Raw genomic sequence first — 19,119 nt, 5'->3', positions numbered from 1 at the left:
CTGCAGAGCAGCTGGAGTGACTTTGTGTCATGAAGGACGGGGTAGGGGGAATTCTGGACCTTTCAAAAAGCGTGTCTCCGGCCTCCTCATTGTTGCCTCTGCTGGGTTCCCAAACAGGAAGCCAGTGAAATGGGTTGTAAACATGACCCCAGTCGGTGAGCTCCGTCAAAGGTACTTTTTGTAAAACTCTGACTTTGGGAGAGGAAGAGGCTGTGTTGGCTATATTCATATTGAAATGAAAGGGAGGAATATACAAAATATCAAAATCACTGGCATAACAAGTTGGAGAATTCTGAGTGTTGGCTTGTCTCTAAGAGCGCCTTTTTGTGCTGCTCTACAAATTGATGACCTCAATGGTGTGTCACAAAGCCACCATTGTCAAGGGTGTCCTGCAAACACGGTTGTGAAGATCCAACCCGTTTTTAACTCTGATTGGGGAAACAAAAGAGCTGAAAGATGATGGACACTGGAATCGAATGCTTTCCAATGAGACTAGCCTTATACAGGAGTCTGCAACTTATAGAGGTTTAAGTTGCTCTGAAACCAAGGTCCTTTGAGGCTGTCTATGACCTAAGAGTGACCATTACATGATAGAGAGAATGGGAAATGGCTTGTAAGCTATGAGTCCAAAATGGGTCTAAGTAATTCTTCTGGTTGAATCATCAGTGACAAACCCTCAGGTCAGCAGAGGCCTAAAATCATCTGTGATCCTGACAGAGCGGGAGAGGGGCACGCAGAGCTGTGTGCAACGTGTCACCCCAGTCCAAGTACTTATTTGGAGTCCTCTGTCCCTCATGAGCCGTCTTAGACTTTCCAAAATCACTTTAATGAAATGCAGCTGGATTTGGTACCCTTCCCAATCATGTAGAAGATGGGAAAAATGATTTTGCTTCCTTGCCTACACCTTTTATGAGCGAAAGTGTGAAGGAACTATCGAAACCTTCTGAAACTTATTAAGCTGAATTGTGTCGCCAGAAACACATTTATAGCTTTGAAAAAAAAAGCTAGGGGGATTTTCAGCAAGGCATGGGGATTTCAAGACACAACTCTCTCATTTAATTGGGAGCCAGACAGCGATGTCTCAGACAACTTAAGTTTTAAAATTTCTCTCGGGGTTTTAAGGGTATTGATGATAAAATCCTTATTTAATATTGTTCGGCTCTGTGACTGCTCCCTGGCAGCAGGGGTAATCTTCACTCGATTCCCACCCGGCCCTGGAGGGCTGGGCATAATATTAAGCATGTGTTTATATGCTTCATAAACATATGAACATACTCAGCATTGTTCTGAGTATAGTTTTAGGACCTTTCCACTGCAGCGAAGTCATTTTGGTTATTTCCAAAAATATTTATTTCATTTGGCATGGTGCTTAGCTCCATATTTTATTAATTAGCCTCCTGTTTCATCCTAAACACTAAAATAGAAGCCTTTTAAGTTACTGAGGATCCCAAATGCATTTATAATAAAATGCTAATATCATCTTTGTGACTGGGGATTTTGGTGTTGATAAATTTGAGGGTGTTTTTTGGAACGGTGTCTAGTGAAAATTCTAGCAGAATCTTACCAAACCATGGCAGTTTTATTCGATTAAGGAACCCACCCTCAAAGGTGTCTGGAAATTTTCCTTTAGAAGATTTCAAAAGGCCAGATGCAAATATTTTTGTATTTCAAAAAAAAAAAAAAAAGTGTTCAGGAACACAAACATCATTGTTTATGATTTTAGAAAACCCAAGCATCTGTCTGGAATTCTGGGTCAGAGTTAGCAGGTTAGTGTGGAGTCAGGTTTTAAAAAGTTTCTCCAAATATGTTAACAGATGACACTCTGCAATTTCAGCTATGTTCACCCATTCTAGAACAAAGCCCAAAACACACTTGGGAATTTCCAATCAGATCAGACAAACACTAGAGAGCTCGAGTTGGGACTGGAATTGTTTTAAATGTTGAAGTGATCACCAAGAAATAATTTCTCATTAGACATGAATGGGCAGAAGTGGAACACAGTTCCTCTCAATGTCCCTCTTTGCTCTTGTCCCTGCCTGACATCAGGCAAGGAGTGCAGGCATGCTAGCTTGCTCTAGCCAACCCCCCCCCCCCTTGGATTTGGTGTGTGTCTGAGGCTGGAGGTGGAACCCAATCTCCTCCTCCACAGCTGTCCCCCTCTGCATCCTGGAGGGGGTACCACCCTCCCCTCTTCTGCTCCTTCTCCCAGGCAATTTAGAGAAGAAAAAGTACAAAGTCCTTTTTAAAGTTGCTGATCACATGGAAGGTTTTCCAAATTCTTGGACTTTCTACTTTATGTATCAAGGGAAGGTTTGATGATTTGAATCGAACTCTGGAATTCTGTGGTTAATAATGATGGCTCAAGTTCCAGGGTGACTCTCTGAGTTTATGATATGAGTTAGTAAGTATTCTCTCAGCAACCACTGTGTGCTGGGTACCGCAGGGAATGCAAAGTAATCGCCATTCCTCATCTCGGGGAGCTCAGGATCTAGTCGTGGGATGATAAAATTCCCAAATTTAAGTTTTAATATTTCAAAACTCCAAGGCGGAATTCAGCATCAGTGGTGAGGCAGGGGAAACATCTGAGCCAAATGAAGTTGCCAACATTTGAACATTTTTCTAGTCAGAAAAATCAGAATTTCATATGGCTCAACCCAATACTTGGTGAGAATTTAGAGCTTGATACATAATGCTTTGTAACTTAGCTGCAGATTCACAACAGTTTGAAAGGATTTTAAAATGAATGATTAGGTATCACTCCCCTTCTTCCTTCATTGCTCCATGATTTGTTTTTCCAAAACACAGATGAGCAAACTCATTTTCAAATGGCCATCCCTTTCTTCACAAACCTTCCTCTTCAAGACAACACTGACAAACTACTATATATAAAATAGATAAACAACAAGGTCCTACTGTATAGGGACCTACATTCAATATCTTGTAGTAACCTATAATGAAAAAGAATATGAAAAAGAATATATATATGCATAAATGAATCACTATGCTGCACACCAGAAACTAAAACAACACTGTAAATCAACTATACTTCAATAAGTAAAAAGTTTTAAATTAAAGAAAAAAAAAGACAACACTGGAAGATCTTGCTCTCCCTTTGCTCTCTCTTTCTCGCTCGCTCTCTCTTTTTAAAAAAATCTCCAGTGCACAAGTTTCTCTAGAATTTCTCTTTAAACACAGCTCATGGAAAGGTGAGCCATCTCATCCAAGGAGGGGAACCTACCAAAATCGGGGACTGGCAACTGCCAATATCATCAGAGCTTCTTGTAAATCAGAATAACTGATAGGTTCTTTGCTGAACCAACTGAGCCTTAGTATTTCTGCTCAGATTCACTTATCTCTATCTTTTCATTTACTTGAGTTATTCTCTGCACTTTCTGCATTGTTAACTGAGAAGGTGGGGGCACACACAACTACCTGTTTCTATAAAAATAATAAACACCACGATGTAGTTCTCTCTCATCCCACAGACCAGCTGGAAGAGCCGGCATAACATTTCCCCACATTGAAGGAACCGCAGGTGTCCGCCAGGGACGTGGGTATCTCAAAAGCCCCTACCAAAGTGCATGTAAGAGAAAGAGCAGGTTGAGACAGTTGCCACGACCAGAGAATGTCATGCCAGCTCGTTACAGTGTCAGGAGGGTAAGAGCTTTCCTACCACCCCCACCCCCTCCTTTCCGATCTCTCTAACCTTGCAGGGGTTGGAAACTGCAGCTGATCAGCTATGGGAGGAGGAGGAGGAGGAGGAGGAAACTTACATGAGGGAAGGGAGAGGCAGCTGGTCACACCTCCCTTCTTCAACTGTAGCAGCCAGAAGCTGGGAGAGAGAGAATGCCTTAACTTTAAATCAAGCTTGAAGTCTTGATATTACACGGGGTTAGATGTATAAATGACTAAACTGAGACTGCTTGTATTTCCTAAGGGTGACCAGAAAAGTTATGGACTTGCCCAAATATTCAACCAAAGACAGGGGAAGAACTAGACCCCACTGAAAAATTTAAAGTAACACTGAGAAATGAAATAAGATTGCTTTATGATCTGACCTCATGAGCCAGTCTTACCCAGTGTACTAGTTACATGATTTAGGAGGCCTATGTGATCTGGGGCTCTCGTGAGGATTTAAGTTCAGACGATAGAGTCCAGGAGGGAATGACTGCTGCTAATTCTCAGGTTTTTCAACACCAAAAAAATCAAGCTTCAACCTATATAGCACTTGGTTTTATAGTTCCATTTCTCCTTATCTCTTACCTTAACCTGAAGATATAGATTAAGACATCTTTGGAGGGATGCTGAACCCCCATTTTAATAGCATTTCATGACGTCTGTGGCTAAAGTTATTCCATTTCTGTACTCATGTCCATTTAGGTACACTGACCCAGAGGCAACAGAAGAATACATTTCCCTTTACTACATGAGACTTTGACTCCAGCATGCTTTTCATGTGATGATTTTCCTTCTCTTCCTTGACTTAATCTTGCCTCCCTGTTCCCCCCTTTTCTTGCTAATGCAGTGATGCTTTTTCTTGACTATAAAGACGTACATCACTAGTTTCTGTTGCAGGAAAATAATAATAGTTAAAATTTATTGACATCTACTTGTTCCAAATGCTTTATGTACTTTCTCTCTAATAGTTCTAATAATCCTGGAGGAAAAGTAGCAGTATCCCCGTTTTACAGGGGGAGGAAATGGAATTTCAGAGAGGCCGAGTTAGCTGTTCCAGTTAATAAAGTGAACACACCAGGGAGCCTGGACTGTCACTTGAGTGTGTCCAGGCCCTAGGCTCACTTGCTTCTGGAAGACGATCATCATTGTAAGAACAGAACAGGAAAACTGATCACGTTCCTAGTTCTGCGAACGATTTATGGATTATTTGGTTAGTCCTTTAATCTCTTTTGGAGAAATAAAAACCATGTTATACCCACCTGTTTATCTAAAGGGGAGGTTATGAGACAGATATGCCACTACTGATAGAGCACACTAAGAAGTGATGTAAACAGTCTTACTGGCAGTGTAACTTCAGTTCTGTCTTTACCCACACTATAATTTCCTTTATAGTATTATATTATATTATATTGTGTTACATTATATCATATTATCTCAGCACTTGAATGCTGTAACTGAGGAGTTCAACCTATGATAAAGATATGCTATAAGCTTCCCTAGTATGTCTATTTCAAATATAACGTAAAAAAAAAAAAGGATAAAACAATGATGGAATGCTTACAGTGGTGACTTCAGAGCTCAATAATTTCTATCAGAAAAAACATTTGCTCCTTTGTTTATATAAAATAGATGTAATCTGTGTTTTCCATTTCTTCATTGAATTATATTCATCCCCACTCTCTCCATTTCTTTTCTCTCTTCTACCCTGCCCTTAACGGAGGTACTGGGGATTGAACCCAGAACCTCATGCATGCCAAGCATGCGCTCTACCACGGAGCTACACCCCCACCCACTCTTTTCCCATTTCTTTTATTCTATTTTCTTCCCAATCCTCCTGAAGCATTTTGTTTATTCAAAATTTGGCCTGATTGTTGGTGGACAATGACTCCTCTTTCTCTGCACCCTCCTTCCCCTCACCCTCGATGCCCCCTCCCTGCCCTCTCTGCTGGTGGTTTCCTCACCTCCCTTTACGTTTTCCTTCTCTGACGTCCCTCCTCCATCTTTACGGTTAACATTCTGGCATCAGCCCCCTCCCTCCCTCTCATCTTTCATTCCTCTTTCAACTTTTCCTCATTATTGCTGCATTTATAAATAGCCTCCAAGTAATCTATCATTCATCCACACACCCTCAGATAATCTCTTGATGCATCTCACAGACAGTAGTCAGCTGCAGCAGGAAAACTTGCCATGCCCACTTATTATCCTCTGAGAAGGCGTGCTGAAGCAGGGGTCAAAACTCAGAGACAGCCTACCTGAAGGAGCAACCGGTGATAGTTAATAAGAAAGCTGTATTCTTACATCTGTGAGGATGACTGCCACTGTTTCTAAAGAGACAAAGCTGCTGCAGATCTATACAAGGCCCTGAATGACAGCGAGCCCTGTACGCCCAATGTGTTTTGTCAGTTTTATCACTACAAATAATAACAACTTATGCACTTAAATGGACCAGCCCTGTTTTAATTATTGAAAATGAATGATCAAATTCAGGGCTCTCCAGACAGTTGTGCAGTTTGTGTACTGAACTGAGGAGTCCAGCAGAGGGGAGAGCTGCAGCTGCTTGTCAAACTGTTGGTAGAAGCTATCATTATTCCAGTTTTCAGATGAAGAAAATGAGGCACAGATGGGTTAAGCAACTTGCCTGAGTCGAAGAACTACGTAAATTACAAAGTTAAACAGGACCTTTAATACATATTGACCAATATACACTCTACTGCCCCTTATGCAATTCCCTTACTACACAGTAAGCAGACTGAGGGCAGGCACTGGGTCTGTCTTGTTCATCCTGTAGCTACTATTTTTGGAATGAATGAAAAAAGAAATGGTAAAAGTCATGAAATACCGAAAGGGTTGGTTTTTCCAACAAAAGACATACAGTGATCTTGAAGAAAATGCCCAATGTTTTAACTCTTAAGCATTAGTTCTATCTTTACTTCAGAACAGGGCTGAGGTGGCAGGGAGAGTGTGGGAGGGCCTGGACACATGCACGCATGTGAGCCAGGAGCAGACGTGGCCACAGGGGACCAATGCAAGGCAGGCCCCTGGTGTGCAGAGTCGGGATGTCCTGCTGACTAGGGGTGGGGTATGGGCTAGAGGAGGGAGGGAGGCCTGGCACAGGGTACTGGAGGGCATTCTGGGGGCTGAGTAGATCTGGCCCACAGGAAAGCTTGTTTATAGGCAATACAATATAGGAGATTCAGGTTGAGTTAAATCATTAGATACATGGTTGCTGTCCAGTGTGCTTAGGGAGAGGCAAGTGCAGTGACAATGGCACCTGTGCATTAAATACTCATGTGTCCGTGTTGTGGGTGTTATGTCATTTCATCCTCACCAGAACCTCTGGGATTGGTACTACTGTTCCTCCCATTTCAAGATAAGGAAACTGAAGCTAAGTAAGTCATCAAGGTTTTGAGGACAGCAAAAGGCAGATTCTGGATTCATTCCCAGATTAGCTAATTTCAGAGTCTACATTCTTTCCCTTTCCCTTTGGAGGACACATTGGGGCTCAAGGGGAGACCCTCTGGGGTCAGGGTTCCAGTGAAGAGCTCCTACCAGCAAGAAGACTAGGGACAGGATGGAAGGTCCCTGAGCCTGGAGCACCGGGAAAACCACACAGGTTTTTGAGGATGACCTCAGCCTTGGAGAACAAGACTGGCACCCAGAGATAAAACTTTGGTTACGACCAGGGGAGAGGAGCTGATCATCAGAAACAGATTAAGAGCCTGATTACTACTTCCTCACATCTGAGCAGAACCAGCCTCAAGGTCACCTGGCTTTTTTCCACCCAACTGCCAAGTGAGGGACGTCTGTTTAATTCTCTCCGGTTCTGGAACCTGAGGTGGAGTTGAAGCTGTGGAAATAAGAGTCCTGAGCTGGTAGGAAGTCATTCTGGCATAAAAATGTTGAGTTCAGATGGTTCTATCTGCCAGTATTTGTCCTGAAGCTATCTCATATCCTTCTGGAATGAGGCAGGGTATGAACTTAAAAAATGTACATGTCTGTACAGTGGATACATTTCCCCAAGCAGCCTTAAAAAGTGTGTGTGTATTTTTCTTAAGTATGTTTCTTTTCTTTAATTGTGTCTTTTATTTATATGTTGCAACTAAATCATCAAAATAATTTTGGTGGCTCAATGCATGTCTAAAAGCAGCTCTGTGTTTTGGCCTCAAGTGTGTTTATAGGCTTTGTGTAATTTTTTACATATGCTGTTTCTCTCCTCAAAATAACGGCCTCAAGGCAACTGCAGAAACAGAGATGGTTGCAAGGGGCTGGTACAAACGGGTGGTTTGGTGAAAACAAAATGCCATGCTGCACAGGCCGGGGACAAGTGGGCAATCTTGCTGGATTTCCACCCAAATTTCCAAACTGCAATGGTAGAAATGGCCATAAAATTAACTGACATCACTTAAACTCTCTAGGATGGGTACTTTTCTCTTGACGCTAAAATTATTCATAGGGGGCTTTGTACTTGACAACAAACACCCTCGAAAAATAGAGCTGGAGGCAGAGGAAGTGGGGGAGATTCTTGGGGGCTGTCAAAAAGAAGATCTGTGGCCCAAACTGGCAGCGCCGTGGTGAGGGGGCTGAGGGCGCAGGTGTGCCTTCCAGCGCCCTGATCTGTCCTCGCTGTTCCGAGGCTGGCAGGCTCTGGACAGCTGGGTGTAGAGCAGGTAGCACTGGAGGTCACTCCAGGTCAGGGGGCACCCTTAGGCTAGTGGCTCCCCTGAATGGCTGGGGAGGGATGACAAATACCCTGAGGGCTGCGGATTCCCACTGAGTGTACCTGAGGGAGCCCAGGTATGGGCACATTTTGGATGGATCATGATCAAACTTAGAGGATCTCTTTTTTTCCCTCCACATTGCTTTGTTACTTTACTTTTCTGCAAAGCCCTAACATTTCGTTAATATCTTACGGTGCCTCTGACCATCCGGAAATTACGAGAGAGAGAAGTGGAAAGAATAGGGGACTTGGAGCGAGCGAACCAGATTCTCCCTCCGGCTCTGCTACTACTGACCTCGGGCAAGTGAGGTAATCAGTGTCCTTATCTGTCAAGGTAGAGGATAGTCTGCGAGAGCCAATGTTCTGAGAAGAGCTTGAGGATCACCTTGCGCATCTGACACAGGGATCTCTCTGAGAGGGGAGTGACATCAGACAGCCTCGTGCCCTGGTGGTGGGGCTGCACTCTGTCTCCAGAGCACCCCCCACCCCCATTTCCCCCTGCCCACTCTGCAGGTGCACCACCCTGTGAAGTCCTGTCTGCCTGTGAAATTCCACAGAGCCACGTAGACTGACGTCGTTTCTGCCCTCACTGCTGAGAATGCGGTGAACTCACTCATTAACGCGAAGAAAGGATGAAAGTCTCTGCACAATCTCATGAAGCATATTTATCATCATCATCATCAAAATAAAGAAAGCTTAGTAGCTGTGGTGTTCATGACACCACCACCATCTGCTGCTGGAGAAGAAGTTGCTTTGCCTCTAATAATACCTATTGTAAGAAAAGCTGAAAACTGATACGTAACTACGGGGTTCACTTGTGTTCCCTCTTCTAGATTCTGTGTCTTAAAGGCAGGAACTGAGTGACTGAGTTACTTAATCAGCATCCTGCCTGGTTTCTGTAAAACAGAAAGGGAAATAAAGTTCACAGATAATCCCCAAATCTTTCATCTCCCTCACACCTTTTCCAGTAAAACTTTGTTGAAAACTGGCAAGTATCTCCCACTCTGAGGAACTAACACCTCTCTGAATTCTGCCTCCAAGGAGAGGGGCAAAGAGAGAGCGTGTGCCCGAGGGAGAAGGGTGGAGGGGAGGGGTCTGAGAAAGCCTAAGTCTGAAGTAGGGAGGGCGGATGTCAGCGGATCACGCGGTGTTCCCTGCCCGTTCCACTGCCGGGCTGTCTCCCACACGTGCCACCTGAAGCTGCCCCAAGTCCCCTGCCCTAGAACCCAGTAAAACAGGAGAGTCGGAGGCTGGCCGTGAGGCCCTGGGGGTGGCAGAGAGGAGGGCTGGACCTGCTGATGGCAGTAAGGACATGAAGCTGGGATCTCTCTACACCCCAGATCTAGACAGAGCGGCACTCTGGTCGCATTTAGCCACCACCGCCCTGTGCCTAAACAGCGTGAACCAGGTGACTGAAGTCTTGGTATTGCCTTTGAGTCGCCTTCTTCCCCCATCTTTGGGTAAGAGAGAGTAGAGCCCAAACAGAAGGTCACTTTGGATCCCCGAGGCACTTGCTCAAACATTCACAATTCTGAGTCAGACAGGGAGCAGGCTAATTATTTGAATTTTTAAATTCTGAAAGAGACAGAGGGACCCACAAGGCCACGCTGACATTCCAAGCTCTCTAGCCTTTAGTACCCACTGTCTCCTGGAGCCAGAGCAGAAAGATCTTGGGGATCTGATGCACAGATGATGACAGAGCAATGATAAAGCCCTCCAGCTGGAGCTGACTCCCCGAGCATCACTGGAGCCTCCAGCCCGTTTCCTGTGCGGAGCATATTGGAAACACATTGGAGTTATTTTCCCTTTTTAAAAGGCTGTTTTATGTTTCAGCTTTCAAGATGTCCTAGTTTCTGCATCACAGCATCTTCACATACCAGCTCAATGTGTTTCATGTTCACTTGGAGAGAGCCCACCCTGCCCTCTCCTAAGGAATCAAAGGGGAGATGCTGGCTTGGGGGCTGAGCAGCTATGGGGTGCACAGGGCTTGGAGTGAGAAGAGGGAGAACAAAATGAAATTATGGCAAATATGGTCCATCTCATCTCAGCACACCAGAACCCCGTGAATTATTTACGATTCTCCTGATCCCCACAGCAATGCAGAGTGTGGCTCCTGCCAAGAACAAATTAGGCTGTCGGCCTCCATTACTCTTCCCAATCAAGCAAACCTCCTCGTGTGAGGAAGGAGCAGGGTCAGCATCTGGGACAAAAACTCAGCCCGAGACAAGGAGACGATAAGGCTGCATTCCAGGGCTTCTACTGGAAAAGCGACTCATGGGAAGCATTATCAGATCATTTTTCAAAACCCAGCTTGAGCGCTTGGTTGCATCTGTCTATCCAAGAAACTCAGAACAGCAGTGTCACCAGACATATTTCAGTGTCACACCTTTATCCTGCTTCAGGGGCATGTGTGACTGTAGGCCAGCTATGGGGACCAGGACCTTCTTCCCCCAGACCAAGGACGCCTTGGTCCATGCTGCAGTGCTGGACCTATCATATCTAGGAGTGTGTCCCTCTGCGCTCACTCTGGAGCCTTCCTCATGGGTCCTGCCCTGTGTACTGCAATTTGTTATTGTTGGTGCCATATTGGTGGTGCCATAGTTTTTGAAGGTGGCTCCAGGCTCCCCTCTTCCCACTCAACCCCCAAGGGCTGTTGAGAGTTAGGTCAAGGCATAAAAGAGCTTCAGAATACACAGGTGGGCCCTGGTGGTAGGGGCAATAGGAATTTTTTGTGGCAGGAATAAAAAGGTGAAAAGCCTTTTGTGGTGTGTTCTCCTGTCCATCCCGGGAACAGGTGTGGAGAGACTAGCCTCCTGCTTATGTGGGGCCCATGTGGAGTACAACTGGGGGAAGGAGCCCTGGAGTAGGCAACAAAGGCAGACATACCAGTCTAGCTGCAATGAGAGACTCTCCGAGACGCTTTTTCATTTTCCCCTTGGCCTTGGGAATGGCAAAGGGTCAAAGAGGCCAACCCCAGAGCTCAGGCCTGGGGAAAAGAGGCCCCTTCACCTCCCTGGGAAACAGGCCTTAAGCAAAAAGAGACCCAGAGGTTCCTGTGATGCAACCGGTATAGATAGTCAGGTAAGGAATTACTGCCAAAGCTCAACTATTTCGGGAGAGAGTCTTTGCCCAGAAGGTTTTCCATGCCTGGATCCCTGGCAGCTCTTAGATTCTGGGATTTGGGATGCTGGTAAATTCTCTTTTCAAAAGAGGCATTATTAAAAGTTAAGTTTGTGCCTTGGCCTGACTGTTAACCAAAAGTAGTAACAATATTATTATCCTTGTATTCTTCCTTCTTAGATGATCTAATTCTTTCAAACACCTGGTAGAATATTGGTATAAATCCACGGGACTTTTGAGCTGATGAAACCTATCCCCTTCATTTTTCAGATGAATAAATTAGGATCCAGAGAGACTGTTTATCCAGCCAGGTCACACTGCTAGTTGGTAGAGAAACTGGGACTAGAGCACGAGGAAAGCTACTGTTACTAGCGAGGGCTAGGATCATCAGAAAACATTTAACACGGGAGAGAGAAAATCTCAGCAGTCATTCATCAGATGTTTGGGCCTACTGTATGCCATGCACTGTGGGGCCGCGGTGTGGAGTAAGGCAGACAGGCCTAAGGTCTCACAGGGGATGTAAAGTACTGTAATGTCAGCAAACAATGGGAAAATGGAAGCCAGGCTAGTTTTATTTCAGGACAAAAAAAAAAAACACAACTTATCTGTGGGGTGTCCCTCTGAGCACTTAATGTCGTGAGAAAGATGTAGTTACCATGGCTAAAATCACACTCAGCTACTAGAGTCTCTCAGTGATAAGAGATTAAATCCCCTTTATTCATTCTCAAATGCATATTCCCATATTCATGAAAATGAAAGGGAATGTTAATTTCAAAAGCACTATCTCAGCTTTCCTAGTGCCACCCCCTCATCCTCAGCCAACGAGATAACCAGGTGTGGACCCACCCTTCTTCAGTCAGTCTGATGGGTGCTCTGAGACCCAGTTTCCAACATGGGGGAGGGGCCTCCCCATAGCAACCAACAATTCTTGGACACCAGCTGGGTGTCCTACAATTCAACTCAATTCTGACTCTATCTACCTGGAGATGGCATCAGATCCCACAGGTTGAGGGTTCAGTACTACAAGACTGCCCCCCTTCCCCTTCAGACACCACACACTTCAGGCTATTGTTACCTGTGCTTCTGGCAAACGCGCTACAGACTGGCGGTTCCAATGCCCCCCTACTTGGACTTCAGACTCTAGTCGCCAGTCTAGGGTGTTACCTGTACTTCTGACCAACTGGCTGTAAATCAGAGGTTCCCATGACCCACTCGTTGGGTTTGATTAAGTTGCTAGAGAGGCTCACAGGACTCAGATAAATATTTTACTTACTAGATTACTGGTTTATTACAAAAGGAAGTAACGCAGGAATAGCAGATGGAAGTACATAGCCTAAGGTATAGGGGAAAGGGTGGGGAATGTCCGTATCCTCTCCAGGAGTACCACTCTCAGTACCTCCACGTGTTTACCAACCCGGAAGTCCTCTAAACCCCATCCTGGTGTGCTTTTATGGAGGCTTTATTATGTAGTCTTGATTGATTAAATAAATCATTGGCCATCGGTAATTGATTCAACTTCCAGCCCCTCTCCCCTTCCAGAGGTTGCAGGGTAGGACTGAAATTTCCAACCCACTAATCACTTGGTTGGCTTCCTGTCTACCAGTCCCTATCCTTGCCTCGGGTCCAAAAGTCACCTCATTAACATAACAAAAGATGCCTTTGTGGTTCTTACCACTTAAGAAATTCCAAGGGAGTTAGGAACTCTGTGCCAGAAATGGGGCTGAAGGGCAAATCTATATACTTGTTATTATAAATCACAGTATCACAGTCAGGAATTCCTTTCTGGCTGGATTCCACAAAAAGGAGACAGATGCTCAATCATTGCTGATACAGAGCAACGCAGTCTCAAATGTACTGGGCATTTATCTTTGATTCTGTAATAAATGAAAATCTAGAGTGATGTTTCAAAATACTATTTGAAATGTCTTTGAGTAATAATAATAATGACATGGGATGCTATTAAATACTTTTTAGCCTAAACACATTCCAGGCATTGTAACCCATTTCAACAGTCCCTGAATCATAAGGCTGAAGCACGTCCTCATCTTGGGCAAAAATCACCTTATCCTCTTCTGTAAATTCAACCATATATATACCTTCTACAGCTCCCTTCTGAAATTTAATTTGAGGATAGCTTGAATTAGCAACAAAGGGGCAATAATCATGAAATCAATTTTTAAAGAACTGAATGATTATTGCTTTCAAAGGGTAAGATGACCCTTTGGAGCTGACAAAATCCTTGAGGACCTGCTTTAATGAATTAACAGACAACATTAATCAGCATCTCAACACCTGTGCCCTATATCCTTGTTTACATTATTTTAATTGTTTTGAACCCCTTATTTCAAAGAACAAAGAAAATTTTAGTCCATTATTAGTATGAATTACTACAATTCCAAAATGAGTTAATTTGTTTGTACTTCATTTAATAATTCTCATCAGTTGCAGGATAATTCTATTCCTCCTGGCCAGAGGCAGAGCATTACCACAGTGGCCAGGAAGGGGGAGGTGACGCCAGTCTGAAGGAACTGAGGGAGGTCTACTCTTGAGAGGGGGCCTTTAGTTTTCTTTGTTTTGGTTTCAACCTTGATGAAATATTTGTAAGAACAAATAGAACTAAGACTTAACATTCTGTACTTGGCACAGCTGCCTTCCTATACAGACTTGTGTGTGATGGTCACAAAACACTTTTCTCTCTGGACCGTGGAGGAACACTGTGTTATAATGTGGAAGAGGCCATGTTGCCCCTGCCTGCCCCTACTGCGTGCTGTAACACCGTGCTCTGTCCTACTCAGAGGGAAGGGGGTAAGCCTCGGGTGAACTCTGTGGCCTGACTGAAGCCCGTCGTGGCCGGCCCCTTGCTCACCCACAAAGCTTTACTCCTCACAGCTCTCTAATTGCATTCAAGTCAAGGCCAGTTCTGAACTTTCTTCCCTCAAAGGGCCTTTGCCTATGCTATTCCTGCTACCCAGAACATTCTTTTCTCTGTCCTCTTCAGCTGCCTAATTCCTACGCATCCATCGAGTTCTGTTTCGATGTCACCTCTTCCAGGAAGCTTTCCATGGACCCAAGATCTTATTAAGTTTTGAACACAGCTGAGCCACTGAAAAGATCTTAATCTGAGTTTGTACCAACTGCTCCCACACACATTGTGCTAAACAACCACATTGTTAATGGTGTGCTACCTCGACCACCAGTCACTGGTTTTGACTCACTCCAGAGAAGCCCAAAGATGTGCAAGGGCTATGTGGCAAACCAGGCACCATGATTTCTCTCCAGAGAGGGGACATTTTGCAGTGCCTGCAAATGTCTGACAGAGTGGAACGCATGTTTATTTTTTTAAAGTTCGGCATACTCAGATGATAGGAAAATTAAAAATCCTCCCTCTCTCTCTGTAAGGGAAGTCATACTTTGCAGAAGGTGCTGGCTGAGAACAGCTGCTTTATATGTCTTCATTTGTTCCCCTCATCCCAGTTGTTAGGCAGATCCCCTAATCTGTTGTACCTGGCTTTCCCCTGTGCAAACCAAAGAACGCTGATGCCAAAGACTCCAGGAGAAATTTTATGATGAACCTGGCATTTGGATACTAAGGGGAGCACTGAAGTAATACCAGTTTTTGCTTCTAAGCCCCTCACATGTATAGCAAAAGGGAAATTTGTCTTACCTAAGTCACCAGAAATACAGTGACCTCTGAATTTATTATGTTGCCGTCTAAAATCAGAAGAGTCTCCGTTGCATATTCTTGTCCTTTTGACATTCTGCCTTAGGTGTCATGTCTGCTCCTACAATGTTGCTCTTGGGTTACCTATGACTTCTCTGAAGTCATCTAAGAGAATACCATTGGCTAAAAAGGAGTCAAAGAAGAGGCCAGAAGAGGATCACAGCTGGAATACTTACTAGGCAGTCAGGTGATAGACACTTGAGTTCTGTCAGAGCTCACAGACAGATTGTTGCCTCTCATATCTAAAAAAATCCAACAATTTCATATACATGAAATGGGGATGTCCATCCTCTCTTGAAAAATGAGATCGTGCAGCATCGGGCCAACCTTCCAGTTCAGCAAATGCCGGCTGGAGCTGAGTGGAAGTGGCTCCTGTAGCAGGGACACAGTCCCCGATTATCCACGTTTCCCAGTCACACCACCTGTGTGGCTGCTAAGAAATCTGAGTGACCCTGTCCCACTGGAGGACAGGTTAGAAGCCCAGCCAGACTGTGCATGGAGGGGCAAGGGGAACCAAAAGTGGAATCCTGAGTCTTGAAGTTCCAGGAGCATCACAAACATCACAACACCCAGGATCCTGGCCCATCTTCCCGGCCAGGCTGCTGCCTCTGGTTCTGGCCGTCAGCGGCATTTGAGCAGTGCTGGCAGATTCATGCTGGTGGGGAAAGGAAGGGTCACTTCATGGGAAAGGCAACTGGTTGTAGCAGGACCCTTATACTAACATAGGAACCACTAACATAGGTTTGCTGAGCAATATATATTTCCTCACGTCCTAAAATAGGCAAAAAAATATGCATGTGGAATCATATTCTCACTGACTGTCTTTACATTGGCAAGATCGGGGCAATAGCTCTAAAATTTAATAAAACTGCACACAGAGTGAAAGAGAATTCTAGATCCTGTCCATGAAGAGGTAATGTTTTCCCTTGAGTTGCATTCTGAAGGTGCTAAAAATCAAAGTGCAGAAGTGCTAAAAAGAAGAGTTAAGGAGGACTTAAGAATCTAATCAGGCCAAGAATCTAGTTCAAAACCTTCAGCAGCTCCACGCTGCTTCCAAAATAAACCTCTCACTCTGACAAGGCCTTTTGTGACTGTCACGCCTCCTGTCACACACACACACACACACAGGTACACGTTCAGAGCACACCTAGCAAACTGTAGTGCCCCGAGCATGAATATGCGGCGTCCTCCACCTACTTGGCTCCCCGTCCACCTGGAGCACAGGACCCTGTCCTCAGACTGCGCTCCTCCAGGAGACTGTCCCTGACCTCACAGCCAGCAGGTGGTGCTGGGCCCCCAGGGCACTTTGTTGACTTCCTGCTCTGGCCTTTGACCCCTTGAGGACTGTGCTCTCATCTTAAATGCCCAGGGCTTGACATCCTGTTTAGCCCATAGTGGGAATTTAATACTTCTTTGTGTGTGAATAAACTTTGCAGTACATTAAGGTCCCAGGAACAATAGAAAAGGGAAAGGTGAACATAATTCTCCATCCTTTATTTCCTGTGCCCATGAACTGACTTTAACATCTAAACTGCATTTTGACCCCAAGGCTGAAGTTGTCCAACAAGCTACACTGTATCAGTTTAAAACACTGTAAAAAAGAATCTTCAGGTAGTTTATACTAATTTTCCCATGTGTTGAACAAACACAATTCCAACTGTCTGCATACTGAGTAACTATACTATAGTGTCACAGACATACATAATATGAGAGAACACACAGCAGAACAAACTCCCTGCCTCCTCAGTTGACAGGTGAGGAAACTAAAGCCTCAAGAACCTGTCCAAGGTCATGCGGCTGGTTGATGGCAGAACTGAGACTAGAATTAATGAGCCCATCTAATGTTGATCTAGAAGGTTCTAGAATTCTCCTAGAATTACACTCATTAATTAAGAACAAGGCATTAAGTGTTACAGTAAATGCTATGACATGGCTCCTTTCTTTGTAAACACACACACACACAAACTAGCACTTGTGATACTCCTCAAATACAATCTTGCAGAAGCTAACTGTGGTGTGTAGCATGGTGTGTCTTCCTTCTCAAGGATCAAGTCTGCTAAAGAGTTGTTTAGTGTTCAGGCTCTTTTTGGGGAGGGCACACGTGGTAGCCGTGGAGAACCGTGGCTGTCTCCCTCAAAGGGCTGCTCTCTGGTGATCATTTATGTGTGTAAATTGTTGTCGTTTCCACCAAGACAGTCAAAAGAGCGCACAGAGGAACGGGAATCCACCCTAATCACTCTGATGAGTTTACACGAAGGACAGCCTACTTTCCTGCCTTTTACTGAATTGTTTTTCCACCATTTTATTCCTCTTTCTCTGTTTATTTTGCTTAATTAGGTGGTTTGCCTGATTTGCAATGGAGAAAAAAGATGAAAAATTGACTTTTACTGACTTGCAAAAGAGGTTTCTACTCTGCTGCTCTAGGACCTTGTTCATCTGTATTACAGTAACTAAAACAAACTACTTTTCCAGATGATGAGTAAACCAGTGAAGCTGTTATTTTAGTAATCTAATCTTTTGATAGAGAAACAGTTCTATAAGACACTACAAAAAGCTGAAATGTAATTAAAACTTGAACACCCAAAATTGACTTTAAATTCACATGTATTTATGTATTTAGAAATATGTGTATATAGTTCTATTCATAGAGGGAAGAGAGCTAACATTTATTGAGCACCACGTATTGAGCTAGATAGTTTACATACACTGTTTGACTTAATCTTCATAGTAAATTTATGAGGGTGGGTGGGTAGAGCTCAGTGGTAGAATGCATGCTTAGCATGCACAACGTCCTGGGTTCAATCCCCAGTACCTCCACTAAAAACATAAATAAATAAAATATAAATAAATAAATGAATAAATCTATGAGAGATTCATGATTATGCCATTTTACAGATGAGAAAACTGAGGGTCTAAGAGTTTTGTAATTGGCCTAAGTTCACGTAAGTAGTGAGCTGTAAAGGTAAGACTGAATCTAAGGGGACTAACTCCGAAGCCCATGTTCTCTCCAGGATACGCCAGAAAGTAGTCTTGCAGTTAATGAGATCATGGGATAACCTGACAGCTCAGTCATGGGTGTCAAGAAGGGAAGAAGGGGAAGAGGAGGCCAGGATGACTCGGTACAACAGAGGAGGCCTCAGGGCAGGGCAGGCACCAAAACAGGCCACTTGTGAGGTTTCCCTGGTTAAGGGCAAGATGGGGAGGAGCTTGAGGGTAGAATAACAAAGAATTATCACTGCTCCTTTTCTCTCCATAAAAGCTTTAGGTGGTACATAGCTGGATTTCCCCATCAAGCAGGGAGCCAGAGGTAAGGACATGACAGAGAAGGTGGATTTGCCTCCTGGGCTTAGAAAGCCTGGAAGGGATGTGACAACTGGACAGCACCAGCACTGCTTGTGTGACAGAGCGCCAGGCAGTGTGGCTTTCCTCCTGTTCACAGCAACACCCACTATGACAGTCACTATCATCACCAACAGCAATCTTGCCTTTCTTCAGCATCTGATTCAATCCAACTGACATTTCTTGAGCACTTTCTATGGCCTCAATATGGCTCCAGATAATGAGTCTAAGGGTATAGACAAAGGAAAGACAGTCCTTGCCTCTGGACTTAAAGATCTGTAAACAAATGCATAAATAATAGGTTCCTCCTATATCTAATCTCTACAAAAACAAACATCTTGTCCCTCCACCCTTCCCTCCCTCCCCCATCCCTTCTTTCTCTCCTTCACATCACCTGCGAGGCATTGTTCTTGATGCTGGGAGGACAGTGGTAAACAAAAGAGAAAGTTCTCTGTCCTTCTGAGGCATATGTTCTAGAGCGGTGCTGTTCACTACAGTAGTCATTAGTTACATATAATTATTTAAATGTAAATATAAATGAATG

General features: G+C 44.3%; 1 protein-coding gene and 1 non-coding gene across 3 annotated transcripts in view; both read right to left on the bottom strand.

Moving 5' to 3' along the window:
• SCFD2 (sec1 family domain containing 2) overlaps nucleotides 1-19,119 on the bottom strand; it is a 359,971-nt gene that overhangs the window by 90,843 nt on the left and 250,009 nt on the right. The window lies entirely within an intron of this gene.
• TRNAA-GGC (transfer RNA alanine (anticodon GGC)) lies at nucleotides 5,394-5,465 on the bottom strand. Its single transcript has one exon. It is a non-coding gene; the product is annotated as a tRNA-Ala (tRNA).

The sequence above is a fragment of the Camelus bactrianus genome, chromosome 2 (assembly GCF_048773025.1).
Source record: "Camelus bactrianus isolate YW-2024 breed Bactrian camel chromosome 2, ASM4877302v1, whole genome shotgun sequence".
Lineage (NCBI taxonomy): Eukaryota > Metazoa > Chordata > Mammalia > Artiodactyla > Camelidae > Camelus > Camelus bactrianus.
Note: the sequence above shows the minus strand (reverse complement) of the source record. Positions and strands in the feature narration are given on the sequence as shown.